At 40.8% G+C, this 16,609-nt stretch overlaps 1 long non-coding RNA gene across 1 annotated transcript in view; it reads left to right on the forward strand.

The window, feature by feature from the left end:
• Positions 1–1,327: 1,327 nt before the first annotated feature.
• Positions 1,328–16,609, forward strand: part of LOC127474361 (uncharacterized) — a 51,993-nt gene continuing 36,711 nt past the window's right edge. Inside the window, exon 1 of the long non-coding RNA XR_007905824.1 lies at positions 1,328–1,452. This is a non-coding gene — a long non-coding RNA (uncharacterized LOC127474361). The remainder of the gene's footprint in view (positions 1,453–16,609) is intronic.

Consider the following 16,609-nt stretch of genomic DNA (forward strand, 5'->3'; position numbering starts at 1 on the left):
TCCAGAGCTGTAGAACCCTGTCACACAAACTTACACAAAGGGGCCTTTGATAAGGTAGTAACATTTATGCCTATAATCAACTTGTCTTGACCCCAAGAGATCAAAAAAACAGTTCCAAATTCTGGAAACCAGATGTCAGTGGTTTCTATAGGAATGGTTCCAGTCCTCTGGCCAGGGCAGTGATCTATGTGTGCAGACATTTAACTTTTGATGACTGTTATCACCCATTTGAAAAGACTAGGATGCAAAAGGGAAGTCTGGTGTAGGAAGCATGAGCTGTCATGCCTAGATGCACTCTTGTGTCCGCCTTGGCACTTGTAAAGTCAGCATGATTTAAGACTCTTCTGAGAAGAGGGGCTGTGTGTCAAAGAACTGTTACTTCAGCCAAGTTGGTGTAATAAATAGTTTATAGTGATTTTCTCTATCATTCTAAGACCTCTCAGGCAAGAGAAACCTGTCTGCTCTAGAGTAGTTTCTGTTGGATAGTAATATTTCCCTTTTAAGTTTGTGTGTATGTATTTTGAATTAGGCACAGGCTGCTGAGTTGTTTGCGGTAGTGAGAATTAAGCTTCTCTCTCAGCTACTAATTTTTGTTTTCCCACAGGTTTTGACAACTTAGAAACTGTGACAGTCATATGACTACTCTCCTCTGAATCATACTGACTCTGCTGACAAAATAATAGTGCCAGCATGTTTATCCTTGAGTGAGTTATTCATTAGAGGCTATTAACAAAGATGATAGACTCGGCAAAAGGAATATCCAAATAGTGGTAGTTTTCTTCTCTTCCCTTCTCTAGTTTCCTGGGAGAGATGAAGTTTTAAATGGTGGAAAGTAGTTGCCAATGCAAGTATTTAAATTCTCAAACAGTTGTAAAGGCAGGGATTTGAGCATTTTGTTGTTGCCAACTCTGGTTTACTTTGGAGGTTGGTATGGGTTTTTTTCCAGTATTTTCTTATCTGCACTCTAGGCATGCCACTGGGTAAGAAGGAGGTGAACATCTTGATCAGTATGTAGTAGGGGTTTCTAACCAAGAAAATCCTCCCAGAGGAAAAGCGAAAGAGTAGGAGGTTTAATGCAAGTCTTTAGTCACCTTGCTTTAAGGAGGTGATACTACTTTGGTCTTTTCTGTGACCTCAGGTTTCTGGTGTGTGACAACCTTACCCCTTGGATATATTGAGAAATTCATAATTCATAGGTGCAAGACTGGAGCTGCATGTTTATAAAGCACTTGATTAGAGCAAAGGCTGTCACGTGCTAGGTTTGTATCAGTCCAGTTCCTGCCTCAAGTCCTACATTCACAAAACACTGTTGCTTAACTGTGGTATTTAGGTCAGGGGCACAGGTTGGTAACGCAGTCTCAGGTTAGCTAATCCTCCTCCTTATTGTCTAAATGGAGAGGCGGTGGATCATCTGCTGGGCTGTGATCCTTACCTACACACAGAGGTATAAAGGTAAGTGCTTTGAAGTGAATCCTGAAAAACAGCAAGCACTGCCTCTGTACCTGCCCCCTCTCCGCTCCCCGGAGCCCCAGTTACAGTTTCGAACTGAACATGTGATGTCTTCCTTTGTAATCTTGCCTTTGAAATGTTCTCAAGCATGAGGGGAAAAGCAGAAGCTGCCAAAACCTTCCAAAATTCGTGGTTGGTGGGAGTCTGCTGTTTCTGTAATCTGTACTATTTCCTCTGCACAGACTCTACTGACTGTGTACTTTCATGCTTCCCACTCCCTCTCGCCCCAGTGATCAAATACTGAAAACCAAACAGAATCACTTCTAATGCAAAAAACATTACCTTTGCCTTGCTTTGTCCTGTAGGAAACAGGTATATTTTCTTTTCCAAGGGACATAACTCTGCTAAATCATAGAATCTACAGCTAAAAGTCATGTCCCTGATGCGAAGCACACCTGGATAAAGCTTTCATGTGCCCGGGGCACTCAAGCAAGTAATTGTGTAACACAGAAAAAAATATCCTCTCTGCTCCTGACCCGCACTCCCCAGCACTTCATGACTGTTTATGATGATAAGCTGTGCAGGTTTGTTGGTTTGTTTACTTCATAACATTTCTGCAATTAAGGCTCCTTAATTCTACTTTATTTGTTGGAAGTAGATTTTAAGGCTGTTTACAACATTTTAAGCTTTTCCTTTAATTTTGCCTCTTCTCAACCTCACTTAGGAAAATTCAGCACTCACTGGATGTGTTAGTATGCTAACAGAATTTTTAAACTATATTTGGATATGAATTGTTAATACACAAGCTTTATAGAAATCCAGAAAGGAGTGAATTTCTCGGAGTTTTGGTAGAATCTCCTTTCTTTTTTCAAAGTAGTATGAAATTTCCTAATTATCAAATCATTCAAATGTGTCCAAATGCAGATAATATACCAGCTTCTTTAATTACCATAGATCAGCTGCATAAGATAGTTATAGCAGAGAAATCAGAGAAAATTGTGTAACACTGGATTTCTGTGTCTATTTCAACACAACTGTAAGGAGAAATGATAAAGAGACAGTCAGGCCAGTTCAGCAATCTTCTCTTTGTCAGCTTTTGTTTGTTTGTCGGCATAGGCTAAAATAGTCACAGAGAGCAGCTGTTGGATTTGAAGATCCCATGAACTTTCTTAGAAGAATTCTCGTGTGAAAATTAATTCTTATTTGTAATGACATTCATTGGATTATGAATTCTTCCCCATGCTGGAGAGTCACTGTAGCAGTCATGTTGTACGTGAGAGTGGGGTTGTCTTTCACTGTCCAATCCAAAGGCAGCCTGTGAATTAATGACAGGAAAGTAAATACAACCACCACCCTATGGATAACAGTAATTATGACCTCAGCAGGAACAGAGCTGTAATTGCATGTTCCAGTGGGGAATAATCACCGATCCTGTAATGCTGACGGTTTCACTGGAATTATTTTTCCCTAATGATGTCCCTAACTTTTTCAAAGTCCATGATTTCTATTTAGTTGCTCGAAGAGGATGTTTCTGCTGTGATATTTTGACTAAAACACTCCAGAATTTTATTATCTCAGTTTACTCCAGAGTTTACCTGCCACTTGGATGGAAGAGTGCCTGTGTAAATGCAGAAATGAAAAAAATAAATTCCTGAGGTAATACCTTAGCTGTTCATTTACTTTTGCAGTAAGTGAACTATTGCAATGCAAAGTACCTCAGTAGTGCATACCACCTTGTCAATAAATGTGGTATTTTTTTAGCTATAGGTCAGCTTTTAGTAGTTTTCTGGAAAGAATATATTGGTTTTGTTCCTTTCAAAGTAGTTCACTTTTTCAAAATGTGCTCCGAATGCATACAGACACAGGCATTTCACCCAGTCCATGAAATCCATGGTACTTTAGTACTGGGGTGTTTTACGTCAGAAAGAAACTGCTAATTTAAAAACTTCCTCATATTTTGTGGGACTGGAACAATGAAATAGATTTGGCAGAAATAATTGAAGAAGATGAATAAATGAACCCCGCTTATTGTATTTTTCCCACACATGAAAATATTGTGAAGTATAACTAGATAATCCACTGAAATAAAAAACTGTATAATCTTCTCAAAAAAAAAATTACTTAAAAGGCTTGAGGAAAGAATAAATCCCTACTCTGTTTTCCCAGCAAAGAGGTAAGAGTTTGTGCAAACTAGTGTATTTTCTTGATAAATTGACATATTATAGTCAAAAAGAGGAAGAAGAACAGGGGAGTCCTGTCATTTTGAAATAGATTCTTTCTACAGTAAGTACTCTTTCTTACTGGCTGTTGAAAACACTTGGAGTGAATTGAATTCTTCAACAAGCCACATTAACCTTCTATAAATTAGTAGCATGTCTAAAACAGTAACACATTACCAGTATGAATGATCCAGGATTTGAATGTCTTAAGTTATTGTGGATAGCCCGAGGTTATAGTAATAATTCCTTAAGCACACCACCTGAAGTGTTGGTGTTTTTTTTTTTTTTAAGTTATTAGAATTTGTTGCAAATTAACCAGCTCATACACATGTAAATGTACCCAGTGATGCAGCTAATCTGTCACATCTGCCTATAACATTCACAGGCCATCATCTTGCCTAGCACTATTTCTAATACCCTCTTAACATGGGTTGTTCAACCCACCCCACACAACCCCATGCTAGCATTGCAACTGGGGAATTTAATTTTTGCTGCACACCTAAAAAAATTAGAATCTTTGCCTTTAAATTCACAAAATCTTTAACGTGTCAGCATTTTGTTTTCATATGGTTCATCTGTGTACAGCTGTAGGTGTCTTTCCTCTCTTGCATGTCAATTTTTAAATCTCTTGGGATCCAATGCAATGCCTCCTGTTCTCCACTGCCTGAACTCAGTGATGCAGCTAATCTGTGTAAATGTAAATGTACCCAGTGATGCAGCTAAATGTACCCAGTGATGCAGCTAATCTGTCACATCTGCCTATAACATTCACAGGCCATCATCTTGCCTAGCACTATTTCTAATACCCTCTTAACATGGGTTGTTCAACCCACCCCACACAACCCCATGCTAGCATTGCAACTGGGGAATTTAATTTTTGCTGCACACCTAAAAAAATTAGAATCTTTGCCTTTAAATTCACAAAATCTTTAACGTGTCAGCATTTTGTTTTCATATGGTTCATCTGTGTACAGCTGTAGGTGTCTTTCCTCTCTTGCATGTCAATTTTTAAATCTCTTGGGATCCAATGCAATGCCTCCTGTTCTCCACTGCCTGAACTCCTTTTTAGACCTCTTACACTCCTGAGGTTAAACCCTGGCCTCGTCCAAGACAGTGGTGAGCCTTCCTGAGACCTTCCAAGGTCTGCATATCACTGTCATGATTCAGAACCTGTTTTTTGTCTTAGCAGGGGAGTTAGTGGCTTTCACAGACCCAGATTCACAAATATTTTACTCCTTTACCCAGGCATTTACCAGGAGTTAGTGTAATTTTTAAGTAGGTATGTCCTGGCTGAATTTCTGAAGTTAAAGACAGACAACTAATAAATTTTAAACACAGCAATAAATTCAGACCTACATTTATTTTGCAGTTAGTCACAGTTTATTTGAGTCTCTGTTCCTACTTATTTATATTTACATTGGCAACAGATATGATGCTTCAATTTTATTTGAATTTTTTTGCAGAAAAGCTGACCAGTAATGTGCCCATATTCAACAAGGTAACACAATACAGCTTGTTGTAGTCAGTGATAATGATATTTCAGGTTGTCTATCTTCATGGCAAACTGCACAGTTTGATGATTGAATGAAAAAGTATGAAAATACATGTACTTTGAACGCCAAAACTGTGCTAGAAGTGCAAACCAGATTTTGGTTTCAAACTATGAGAAATCATTAGAGTTAGATTTAATTTCAGAGCAATGAAGCACCATTCCTTCTTCAAGTCATAGTAGAAATATTATATGGGGTTTTTTTCATTTTACGTTCAAGTCCTTTTAATATCATAACAAAGGAGGAAAAACACGCTTAGGAGTTCATGTTTCCAACTTCTAACATTAAGATTGAGAGACTCAAAGAGTAACTTGAAAGCTTAATAGTCCTTAATGATATTCAAATAGACAGTTTCAGAAGGAATTACCAAATTCTTTTGAGTAAAACATAAGGGGTTTTCTGGCCATTACCCTCCTACTCAAAAATCACGCAGCATCCCTGTGACAGGTACTATTAAGTGAAGAAGTGCTACTGTAATAACGAATGTAGTAAAGCTATTTGTCTTATGAGTCTGAAAGATGAAGAACAGAAGCATTAGGCCACCAACTAGCTGGCTGTAGGGTATGCCGAGGTGATTTTGGTGATTTGTGAGACTACAATTTGGGAATAAGCTTCCTTGCTTTGAGGCAGTCTTTATGTACTTCTGAGGTCTTGTGTAGATAGTGATGTTAGTACAGACTCTGTTATTTAGCTTAAGAAGATTCTACAAGATAGCTGATCCGGATAAAATGCTTCAAAGGCATCTGTCAGTTCTAAACAACATAGTTACCTCACATGACTTAATAAAAAAAAAAAAAGAATATAAATTCCTCAGCAGTTTCTTCTACATTAAAACAGGATTTACTTTTCCCTTATCGGCTTACAAGTGTTATCTTTATTGCAGATGATGTGTATTGATTTACCTCACCTTTGTGCTGGAATCCCTTACCAAACTATTCTGAATCAGAGCAAACCTTACCTCAGTAAACTGTGCTAAGCTTCTCCATTTCTAACATCCATCTATTACAAAACCAAGACTATATCACCAAAGAAAGAATAGTGAAGTTCATTTGATACCTGAAAAATGAAGTATTATTTCCAAAAGCAAAAGTGATTTCAATATATTATTTGAAATTGGCAAAATATAAACCTTCAAATACTCTTAGGGGGGAAAAATTATATTTAAATTGGTTTTTAGCCAATTTGCATTTAGCCTACAGCATGCCTGCTGATTAATAATCAATGGTAGACTAAGATGCCAATCATTGAAAGCACGTCTGTCTGCAGCTGGCCTTTGAGGATACATAAAATAGGAGATGATGCCTTAAGTGAGGTTGTTTGTGTCTGTGCACAGTGGATGTCTTTCTTAAAACTGCACAGGGGATTTTTAAGACAACCTTTTCATAGAATTATAGAATTCTCCTCTCTGGGAGAGTTTCTCCGTGATTTTGCACTCGGTGGCCCTGGGGATGCTCTGTAGCTGCCATGGGCTGTGGCCTTGAGTGCCTTCATGTTCCTTGGGGAGGTGGCCCCAGCTGCGGCTGCGGTGTCACGTCACAGCCAGAGGTAACACTCCAGGGATGTGGTGGCAGAAATACTGCTCCTGCATGTATAAATAGCTCCATATACTGCTACAGTGATGGTGGCAGGCTACTATACTGCTGGTTTATTTATATGTGTGGAATTGCCTTGAGCTTGGTAACAGAGTATCTGGGTTTTGCTGTGATTTTTGATTGTTTTCCCCCTTGACACATCCTGATTCTTAAAAGTCCTTGTTCTTCTCCACCAGTCTCAGTTTCTTGCCTACAGCCATAGCTATCCAAAAAAATTTACCAAACTGGGGAGCAGATCCCAGTTTAGGAGTAGTTTACTGGCGACCCAGAGTAAAAGCTGTGTATTGATTGGCACACCAAGGACCAGAACGCACAAGCCTGGACAGCCCCAGCATGGTCACGCTCTTCAGATGCTGCCAGGCTGGGAATGACACAGCTAAGAGACTTTGTGAGTCAGACCTGAAGCAAAATCATATTTTATGAGGTGGATGGTTAGGTGTAACTTTGCAATGTTGACAAATAAACATCTCCATTTCCAGTCTGAACATGGAGTGCCGCCATCTGACTTTCTGTTCCCAGCACTAGTTGATGGATCCATTTCTGAAGTACTCAGCTGGCAGTGGGTGCATGCAGGCAGCAGACCAAAGAGCAAATATGTCAGGAAGGGACTATTTTTGACATCATGACTGGAGACTGGTTGTGTGTGTGTGATGATTAGGATGCAGGAAGAATCATTTGTGGTGAGTAGGTTAGTGCATTGCTCTCATGCAGCTGTCTCACCTTTATATGTACCTCATGTTTCAATTCTTGCTTCTCACCAGAGAAAGAGTCCAGCATAAGGGAGGTAAAGCAGTATCAATCATCATAATTCTGCAACTTCACTAACTCAACAATTAGTGTTCGTGTCCCTGAGTGCACGTTTGGGAAAAGGGGTGCAATGATGAAGGGGGCAGAGGAAATAAATGGCTTGATAATAGACTTGTGACCACTTTTTCTGATAAATAACTTCCTCTCTGGAAATAAAACAGGCTCCTTTATAACATATGCATTATGGCAAGAATATTTCTGGTGGAAACTGAGAGGCTGTTCTCTTAAAGCATACTGGTTCAGGTGAATAAATACACAGTGACTTATATCCAGTAGTTCATTTTTTTGCAAATATTAGGGAAAGGGACATCTCAACAGTCATATATCTACAGATGACTGTATGGGGAAATAACTGGCATACGCTTTGTAATTTTAAGTCTTTACTAGTACTTTGTTGCTCGGCAAAAAATCCCCAGGCTTTCATATCAGAGATGAGGGAGGGTGTATTTGTGTGTAGAAAAAATATTTAATTCCCTCATAGCATTTTATTTGCCCAATTTTTTTCCTCTAGAGTTTCACAATATTATGAATTGTGCTTGTTTTTTCCTGGTAAGAACTGCCAGACCTGCAGTTAAAACAAAAAAATTTGCCAACCCCCTTCCCTTCTGTCTAGAAGTAATTCTAGCAGCAAAGTGAAGGAGACAGTTTGCAGCCAGTTTTTCTTCTTTTTGAAGAGTACACAAAACATAGTTTTTCTTTCTGAAAGATTTTTTTCTTCCTTGATTTTGTCCTTCAAATTACAAACAAAACTTGATCTCTTTCTAGATGGTCTTTTTAATACTTTGCTGGAACCAGAATGCAGCAGTGTTAGCAGGAGATTTGAAATATGTGTTCTCTTCAGCTGAGAGCAATGCTGCACCCAAGGCACCTCTTAACAACTGAATTCATATGTCCATGAACCGTGAGGGCTCAACAACACTTACATCTCTGTCAGTAGGAAGCACTGGTTTGTGCAACAGAAGGAAGGACTTGCTGCCTGGTTGTTTCCTAACTGGTAGGGCCTCTTTCACTGTGATCTCACTGCATTTGATGAGGCAGCTATGTTTTTGCAGACCTCTGAGCCTGGTGATGAGTGACCTAGGTGGATGTGCATGACTGAAGGAAGGAAGGATGGACTGACCTGCACAGGAGCAGCATCACAGACTGACATGACTGACACTGCCACTGTATGTGGCCACCCTGGTGCACCTGGGGCTACCTGGGGTCATCATGGAAGCCCAGGGGTTGTCTGCTTTTCTCTGGTTTGTGTGAGCCTAAGGGAACCCACCTGACCAGTGTGGGACATTGGCCACAAGACTAATAGTTACTGTTCTCTCAATAACAAGCTTATCCTGAGATTAGCCTTAATAACACTACTTATCATCAAGCACCTTACAGCAATCTTAAAGTATTTTAATGACCCATTTTGTATATTTATTCTAGAATTTTTATTAATCTATTCTTACCATTCATCTACATTCTTATTTCTGGCACTGATCTATTGCTTACATTTCATCACTCTGTATAAAATGCAATATTCCATTTCATTTGCCATCCAAAATTGAAGTCTTCCAACACATCCAAATGCCACCCAGTGACTACAGCAGGAATTGCACTTAATCATTTACACTGCTGTATTTCACGCAACAAACTTGCTGCTGGAATAATTTTTAAAGACAGATAATTTATCCTTACTATTAGAGAACTCTGTTATAAAATGGATGCTAACTGTGGGTAAATTAATGTGTTAACTCCTTATTAGATCACTATACAGTTGTGAAACACCATTTAATTGTCATAAGATTCATTTTCCCAAAGAAAATATTTCTCACTTTATTTTAACCATAGTTTATATACATAATGTATAAGCATTTCGCGAGACACCTCTTGTTGCATTGCGGTGGATGGGGTGGAGAGCCAGCTAGATAGCATGGGACATTTGTTTTATCTCCTACATAACTGACATTTTGCCATTTCTGAATGGAAGAGCATGGCATTTTGTTTGTGGATTCCTTTGCTATATTTGTGTTTTGCAAAGATGTGTTTTCCCCACCATTGTGTCATTCTGTTTGCAGAGGTAATGTGAAGACAGAACCCGTTTTGTAGAGAGAAATTGCTTTGTTTTGCCTGTTATGATTTCATATCAGGAGTTCTCTCTCAGGCTGCTGCACTCTCAAATATGCATTTTTTTTAACAGAATTTTCAGTACCAATTAGAAGCATTTCCTCCAGGGATCAGCCTTGTGGGTTCACCTGCATTCATGAGAAGCAGCATTTGTGCAGTGTGGGAGCTGGCTGGATGGTCCTGCAGGGAGCTAAGTATCCTCTTGGGATTGGTGCCTATGGGTGTATCGTGTTGCTGTCAGCCCCGAGTGAGGAGGGACTGTGCAACCCAGGGCTTGGAATATCTTGCCTGGCAAGATGTGCCCCGCAGTGTGGGGAGAGAGGCTGTGACCCCTGGAGAGCAGGCAAGGCATTGGGTGTGAAGGTGCTGTGGGGAGAAGGGACAGCAGCAGAACTCCCCTGTGCTGGCTGCAGGCTGGCACCCCCCAGCACTGCCACATGGGGGGACAGCATCCAGCTGCTGAGAGAGCACAGCGTGAGAAACCTGATTTCATCAAGTCTGTGCAATGAGTGACACCAGTGATGCAATTTTTCCTCCCTTATACAGCTTTCTTTGATGCTTTACTAGTCACAACCTGATTGCTGACCCAGCCTGGAATACAAATTTCATGAGTGTATAGTGTGACTGCTACAATGCCAGCAAATTCAGTGCTTCTCCAGGTGTAAAATACCATCCCTGGTCCTGTCTTGGCAAAAGAAGTGCTTTTGGGAGCTGTATCTGGTGACACCTGTCTCTTTGTTTACTTGATCTCTCAATGCACCACAACATTCCTGATGCAATTTCCTATTGCTCTGCATTCATTTCTCTTGCATTGACCCACAGGAAGACATTAAGAAAGGAATTATTCATCCACTTTTTTATGAAATTGAGCTCTAAATGGTAAAAATTATAAACAAACCCAATAACTTCTGAAAATAAACCAGTACCCAGAATGCAGTGGATGGTCTCCAGCAACTGAAGAAACAGAAGAGAGGATTTGGTCTATCTTTTTGATAGTGTGAATGTGCTAGGAGCAGAAACAAAGGATTTATCAAAGCTGATCAGTACATTGTACATCTATTTATCTATATTTTGGTAACTTTTTTTCCTTTTTTTTTTTAATGAAGATGTCTATGCAGGAGACTGAAAGACAATTGTGATTAAAGTCTCTGAAATGATGGTTTGCTTTTAAATGGTGCAGTAAAAAGCTCAAGAGAAAAAAATATCCCTTTTACAGGAACCAGTAGTCACTTATAAGGGAGCTGATCTCACCCAATGGACTGTGAAGTTGATAATTACCCAGAAACAGGCAGGTTCATCATTCTGTAATGAGCTGCCTACAAACCCATCTGATGAATAAAGTCTGTCAAACAAAACCTCTTGGCATGGCACATCCACCTGCAGGGCTCACTACAGATGGCATGACAGTGTCTGACCATCTGATTCAGTCAAGAGAGGCCAATGAAAAAGCAGTATGTGCTCCAAACAATATTTTCTAATTATTCAAATACTGCAGCAACAAATGACAGAAGTTCTATATCTACAACTGTGAATTTCAGGGTAGGGAGGGAAAGACAGTCCCAGTCCGGTGTTAGAAGCAAAACACATCATAAAACAACAAAATTACATATGCATTATTTAACACCATTACTGGAGAGGATGCAGTGGTGGGGAAAAAGCAACTATAAAAGGATGAAATGGAATCCCAGAGCATTTGTAATATCCACCTTCCCTGTGGCACAGACTTGCATACATACAACTAGCCACTATTTGTTGCAATTTGTACAATTCAAAGCTGTTTTTCACTCCTTTTTAAAAGGCCTACCCAGTAGTCTTTACTTGAAATAAAACTGTAAATGATAGCTACTGAAGGCTGGAGCTCCATTCATCTGGTAATACAGAGCTGAATTGTACAATGGCAATTGTCAATTTTTTTAAGGCTGTGTTGAAGTGCTGCAGGCACCACAGATGTCAAAGCTTTTTGGTGCTTATAGGGTACCATGTGTGTGCATAAAAGCCAATTGGATAGAAATATATGGTTATAAAGAAACATATCTTTCCTTTCTTCAAACCAAACTAAATCAAAACATGTTCTGGCTGTCATTCAACCCCATTTCTCATGGTGAAGAGTTTCATCAGCACTTAATCCAAGATGAGTCACTGAGAGCTGACCCCAGGAAAGCCATACAAATAAACAAAGAGGGCCCACCCTGGCCAAGTGCAGCTGGCCACAAGGGTTTGCAGGAGCAAGCATAGCTCTGGGGTTCCCAGGGCCAGCTTCTTCCAGCAGTGAGGGAGGTTCTTGGGAAACAGCCCAGCTGTCTCCTATCAGTCGAGGTGACCAAGGCTCATGAGCTGCACCATTCAAAGGGAACTTGGAGGTTGCTCTACAGGGATCCCCTTGCTAAGGCTCAACATAGCTCCTAATACCTGTGAGCACCTTGAAATTTCTTTCATTGCAAAGTGCTTCTCCTCCTGTGAAAGGGCTTGCACGGGCAAGGGAGTATCATTTGCTGCCATTACCAGCAGATAGGGTTTCCTGGATCATTTGGACAAGACAGGAGCCAGGCACACAGCCTCACCATCCACCTCTGTGCATGTATTGTGCCTCTTCTCAAGTAGAGTCTGCCCAGAATCTGGGAGAGCCCAAAGGATGGGGAGATTTGTAACAGAAACATGAAGACGAGTAGGAACAAAGTGTGATTGAGCACCAGAAGAACTACCAGAATAAAGGCTAAATGCATAGACACTGTCCTCAAAAAACCCACATTTTTTTCAGTAGTAAAATGGAAGCAAAGGTTGTTGTACCAAACTCAGAAGACCCGCTCTATGAAAAGATCCCAGCCGACTCTCCAGCAGACCCTGCATCCTAACAAGAGGGTGGCATCAACATGGCAACAGATCACATATAACATAGCACATATACTTTTTCCCATTAGCCCACAAGGAAAATTTTCCTAACAAGTTAAAAGAAGCAATGAACAGCAACCTGGCCTAACGATTAAAGACCTGAAGTTAACAGGATGCTCACATGAGGGACTGCTCCGTAAGAGCTGATTGTTCTTAACAGACATAAGAGATCTGTCCAAAACATCATTTTGTGTGGCCCTAAAGAGGAACTCTGGGGACAAATGGAGGACTTGGCAGCTTTTGTTCTTTGTCCTTGGTGTCATACACAAGTGGTCCAAGTCAGGCCTGAGCACAGACATCTTGTTGCTGGTGAATGTGTGGTATGAGAGAATGGGTGAACAAAATGTATAGGGGAATGGTTGTGAATAGGTAACATTGACTTTCTTGCAGATGTTTGTAAAGAAATATGATCTACCCCTCCATTTTATCTTACACCAAGTTTTACACAACTATTTTCCATCCAAGTATACACATCTGGTCAGGTTTAATAACTCTAGCTGCCAGGCAAGCTGGAAAGGGGTAAGTTGTGCTTGTAATGCTTTGCTCAGATGTAGGGACCATGTGCCAGCAGATCCCGGCTGGCCCTGACCCAAGCTTGGGTTTGGTATGTTTGGTCCAGGCTTCACACCAAGCTGAAGAGGTATTATCTGTTTCCCAAGGCAGCTTTGGAAAAAATATACCTAATAAACTGGGCTCCACGTGAGCTGCCTCTCATGGAGGCAGCTTGTGCATCACTGGTGCCAAAGGGTGGGTAATTTGGGATGAGATCAAATACCTTCCTTTAATTTTCTCCAGTGGGCTGATTTACTGACCAGTGAAGGATACTGGCATATGAAAGGCAAGAATGGTGCCTAATGTTCTTGTTCCACATATGTGGGATTTCCTAGAGAGGCCTGTCAGCAATGTGTTGACCTGTTGAATCCCATAATGATCTATAATTATTGATTAACTTCTTACAGGATCATTTGTTGTGGTTTGTAAGTGCAAACCAAGAATAAATTGACTTCTTTGTTGTTGTTGTTATTGTTGGTAAATTAATTTGAAGGTAATTGAGACTAATGTTGCAGTGAATAGAAAAAATATTTCCCATTATCCCAGTGGCAGCATATACAGGACACATACGACTGCTGTGGTGACACCATCTGTCTTGAATATAATTTAATTTCTGGAATTTCATATGTGCAGCAGTAAACAATGTACTGACTATGTTATTTGACTGAACTCACAAACCTTCACTTTAATTGTATTTTAAGATATTTTTTGACATTTGAGATAGTTTAAATATGAAGGTTAGGAGCGGTTCCACAGGCAGGGTTAAAATGAATTTTGTACTCAAAAACTCTAATTTTCTTAGTATGTGCTCTTCCCAAATGACATCAATTGCATTTTCTAAAGCTTTACAAATTAAACATACTGATGAGAAATTAAAATTAATTCATATTAGTATGCCAGAGCACGTAACAACTAATGTACAAATTTTTTGTGCCCATGCCCTTTATCTCTCCAGCAAAAGCACACAGTGTTATCTCTTGCTTTGTACATGATAGCAGCATTTCTAAAGCACTGTCTCTCCCCTTTCCCCCAAGCTGAATTCAAACCAACTGTGTTTACTCACAAAGTATGAAGCCTGTGAGCTACACAAACCCTGCTGTGTAACCTGGTCCCTGAAACAGAATCACAGAATGGGTCAGATTGGAATGGATCACAATGATCTGATCTACCTTGCTCAAGCTTGGTCATCCCAGAGCACATGGCACAGAATTGTATCCAGACAGTTCTTGAATAGCTCCAGTGAAGGAAACTCCACAACGTTTCCAGGCAATCTATTCCAGTGCTTGGTCACCTGCACAGTAAAGAAGTTCTTCCTTATGTTCAGGTGAAGCTTCCTGTCCATCAGTTTCTGCCTGTTGCCTCTTGTCCTAGTGCTCAGCACCACCAAAGTCCCCTCTCAGTCATCTCTTCTTGAGGCTGAACAGGCCCAGATCCCTCAGCCTTTTCTCATAAGAGATGCTCCTGCCCCTTAATCACCTTTTTTTGCCCTCCACTGGACCCCCTCCAGGAGCTCCATGTCTTTCTTGAAGGGGGGAGCCCAGAACTGGACACAACACTCCAGATGTGGCCTCACCAGAGCTGAGTAGAGGGGCAGGATCACCTTCCTAGACTTGCTGGCAACACTCTTCCAATCACCCCAGGATACCATTGACCTTGGCCACAAGGGCACACAGCTGGCTCATGGACAGCTTGCTGCCCACCAGAACCCCCAGGTCCTTCTCCACAGAGCTGCTTTCCAACAGATTAGCCACCAGTCTGTGCTGTTGCTTGGGGTTATTCTTCCCCAGGTGCAGAACCCTGCATTTGCCTTTGTTGAGTTTCACTGGACCAAAGCCCCACTGGAGGAGTTATAAAGCATTTTTAGTGCTGACCTGCTATTTGACCACAAAGAACAGAGGTGCATCTCACACCTATAGAAGCCTTATGCCAGTATTAATTTCTGTATGAATGCCCTTTGTAAGGAGCAGTGGTCATCTGCAGCTGTTCTTATTCATAACCAACAATCCCCCAGACACCCTAGAAGGATGGCCACTGTAGTTTGGTGAAACAGGGACATTTCCCCGGACGTCTGCCTCTGCACTCGGAAGAGATGAGACCACACAGCCTTAAATGGGGGTCTTTTCCAGGAGCATATCTGTGGTGCCATTCTTGGATCATGTCTGGATAAAAGCTTCTGTAAGAGTTTGTATGTATGACCAGCCTTAAGCGTGCAACAGAAGGAAAAGGCTGGTGAGTAGGAGAGGAACAAGAGCCAATTAGCCCTCCTATGGCTGCAAGCACCAGTCTGACCCCACAACCAAATCTGCCAGACCAGACTACCATGGGAATGCCAGCTCCAGGTTACCCTGAAGCCTTTTGTTGCTCTCTAGGAGGCTGAGCAATTTATAAGGAGTATGAGGAGCCCTCTTCTGAAAAAGGTAATTTTCAATTGCAGAAATAATGTCAAAACCAAGTGTTGATCCAAAATATTTTTCGAAAATCATGAAATACTTGTATCTTTCAAGAAGAGGAAAAAGAGAAAGGAAAATGAGACTGTAGAAATATGGAACATGTACAGGAGAAGTTGAGAGGTGGTAAACAGAAAGCTGTTTGGCAGGAGTGGTAATCATAAAGCCCCACCTCGTCATGAGCTGCTCCAGGAAACCAGGGAGCTGTCTAACCAGGTAGTCCTATAGTTCCTGTTTCTTTAGCATTGATTTGAAACGCATGTTCTGGTTATTTATTTTTAATGTTTTCCCCTCAAGGTGTCACTACAGGGTAGACTTAAGGCTATTTACAAGCACCAGCTGTGTATTTTCATTCCTGAAATTGATTGCTTTTCTTTGAAATAAAACCTTAACTACGAACACCTTGGGTAAATAATGTATGGTTTGAAGATAATGCAATATCTCCATATAGTGTTAGTCTTCCTTAAGTTAGTCTTCTTCTCTTCTTCACCTTTTCTCCATTTCTGTGTAGTTCACCTGGGAAGAGGAAGAACTGTGAATGCCTAAGGCATTGGGTTTAAGCCCATTGAAAAGCAGCTCTCTTGCAGGTAGTAGAGAAACACTGATCTGGGATACCACATGTCCTTCCCATCCCTGCAGTAGGGCTGCTGTCTGTGCTAGTGAACTACTGACAGCCCTTTCCCCAAACCTTTTAATTTTCTGTGAAAGTATTGAATCTAAGAGGCTGTCAGCATCGACTGCCTCTTTCCCTGGGATTGCAGGTGGTCAAAGTCTTAGGGGGAACAACACAGGCTTACTTAGAGTGCTTGCATCTTTGCTGAACAGGCATTGAGATGGACTCCTTTTTTTTATTTCCTCTTCAAGTGGTGCCATTGTTAGGAGCCTTCAGTAGTCTGTGAGAGGAAAAATCAGTTATTCATTCTACTGCCAGTAGGAGAAATAAAGCCTTATACTCCTAAACCCTTCCTGCTTACAATAGTCTTAGTTACCTTGTCTGGCCC

The sequence above is a fragment of the Manacus candei genome, unplaced genomic scaffold (assembly GCF_025592945.1).
Source record: "Manacus candei isolate 608988 ecotype Guabito, Panama unplaced genomic scaffold, ASM2559294v1 h1tg000041l, whole genome shotgun sequence".
Lineage (NCBI taxonomy): Eukaryota > Metazoa > Chordata > Aves > Passeriformes > Pipridae > Manacus > Manacus candei.